This window comes from Nuphar pumila, chromosome 3, assembly GCF_984573655.1.
Source record: "Nuphar pumila chromosome 3, dmNupPumi1.hap1.1, whole genome shotgun sequence".
Classification (NCBI taxonomy): domain Eukaryota; kingdom Viridiplantae; phylum Streptophyta; class Magnoliopsida; order Nymphaeales; family Nymphaeaceae; genus Nuphar; species Nuphar pumila.
In genome coordinates this window covers 38,458,990-38,461,562 of record NC_143251.1, presented here as the reverse complement: position 1 = coordinate 38,461,562, position 2,573 = coordinate 38,458,990, and positions in this window count along the sequence as shown.

The window sequence follows — 2,573 nt, the reverse complement described above, 5'->3', positions numbered from 1 at the left end:
GATTTGGATTGCTTTTTGTGCTACCCATAATTGAATCTAATTACTAACCGGCTTGTTGGGCAGAAGCAGTTAGTGCACATCACCTTGTGTTGGGACGTTTGCAAGTTAGAATCCCAATGGTATATGGTTGTATAACTGATAGGGGTCTGCCTAACCCCAGCTTTCTCTATCCAAGAATTGGATCGAATTGGGAATTGGCCAATTGAGACCCGGTATAGAATCAATTGATTCAGGCCCGATTTAGCCGAATCGAACCAACTGCCTGATTCAGGTCTGAATCAACTATATATGTAAGTTTCTGATTATTTATTTATTTTTTTGAAACTTTTTTAATTCGACTGATGCAAACCCATTCGATTAAGATCGAATTTGTTTTTTTGGAAATCGGTCCGATTCAAGAACCGATTCCGGGAGCATTGGATAAAAGCAAACCAATGAACACAATCACCCACAAATCCTTATTAAAATATCGGGTTTTTTAAGACACACGTGCGGATAAAAAACTTCCACACGTGTGCTCAATAACACAACCCACCGTTTCCCGCCAGTGTGTCCTGGAAGTTTTTGATAAATCGTCATTTCTTCTTCTCAGAAAAGAGAAAAAAAGGAAAGGAAAAAAAAAAAAGACTCGTCGAGTCGTGAGCCTTTCTCAGAGAGGAGAGAAAGTGAAGGAAGAGGGAGAAAGGAGAATCCGAGACTCGGATGCTCCTCTTTCTGGAAGGGTGCCTACTTCAGACCATCTTGCTGCAGATTTTCAAATGCCATCCTTGTGATTGGAGGTAATTTGTTGGGTCTCCATCAGAATCTAGATTCTGTGCTTCTTTGATTGTTCCTGCGTTTCGTTTGCTTCTGTGGAGCGGTTTTTGAGAAACCCATTTGTTTCGATGGGTTATGGTGTGTGGATTGATTGTTGGATGGTGAAGAATCCTCTCTGTTGTGATGAAATGATTGTGGGTTTTCGTGGGTTTCAAGAAATTCGACGCATCTGATCATGTGTTGAACGAGTATGGAGATTGGGTTTCTTTTTTAATGGTTTAACGATGCCTTGGGGCTTCTTGCCTTTCTTGGTGTTGCTAAATACGGGTGACTTTTTATGTAGATTGCGTTTGAAAATTTTCCATTTGGGTAATTTATGTTGCTATTATTTTGGGTATCTAGAGGCAGGCTGGATGAAAGAATGGCTAGGAAGATTTACCAGGCTCTGTTGGGATAACAGATTTTGCTTTTTCCTTTTGAAATGTCGATAACCAAGTCGCTGTTTAAACTTGAGATCACTTGGCTATGATAATTTGACTCTATCCGTTCAGCTATCTCGTTTGGCCTCAGAATAATTGTATCTTGCTATTGTCATTTTTGAGTTTGAATTTAGTTTTTGGAAGGATGCTTCAATTTCAAACAAAAGAGAAAAATGTGAGGGAAGGTCTTGTGAGGTACAATGGGAATAGTGCTAGTTGAGTGTCTGAATTTCGTTGGTTTTGAGTTTGAACGCACTTAGTGTGTATGAAAAAGTTCTTACTTTCTTGTTTGCTTGATATAATGGGTTTCTGTTGATTTGTTCTATGCTTATTGGTTGAGATTTTTGATTCGTGAACATGATTTTTGTGTATTCATGTAGGCAGAAAAAATGGTTTGAAGTGTAGCTTGCTCTTCACGTTATTTGATGGATACTCTTTATGGAATTGGTTTAGTGAGAATGGTTGGTATTCAAAATTTAACTTCTTTTTTCTTATGAGCTTACAAAAGGAAGTTTTGATGATGTTATGGAACAAATTAACATACGTTTTGCTTGAACATCAAAGAATATAGCTATGGAAAAACATGCTTTGGACAATGTATAGATCTCTGTTTAGACCTCTGGATAGTGAATACTACATAGTGTTCAATGATCTGCTGTTGTATTTGATTTCGTCATCATCATCATCATTATCTTCCACTTCTTATTGTTATTATCGCTGATGTTGTTATTGTTGTTATAATTCTCAGAGGCTTAAGTTACCCCTGAGTCTAGAACAAGCAGTTTGCAGCATCAGATAAGAACATACCAATTTTACGTTCTAGGATTCTTTAGTGGCACATGGTAACATTTGGGATCTGAAGAATAAAAGATGCAACAAACAAATAGACTTGTGGTGTAATAGTGACAACTAGTTTTCTGGAAGACTTGTTAAACATGCTAATTATTATAGGTCTTGACTCTTGAGCATTGCTTCTTTGCAAACATGGAATCTTCAGTAAATGTATCCATATGCAATAAGAAATCATGCACCGAAACATTTTCTTCTTGGTTCAGATGATTTATTTGAAGAGTGTCCCCCAACATGTAAGCATGTAAAGAACTCTTCAATTCAAAGGCATCTTTTTCATTCATCTAATTTTACAGATTCCAAATCTTTTTATTGAGAAGATACAGATTCCAAATCAATGTTGCAAACCTGCCATTTTAACGAGTGATGATTTAGATAATCTACTTGATCTTTCCTCAACCTAGGCAGCCGTTGATAACTTGATATTTATAACCTCTTTCATTCTCATTGAATGATTACAGACTATGCTACTCGGGCATTGATACGAGT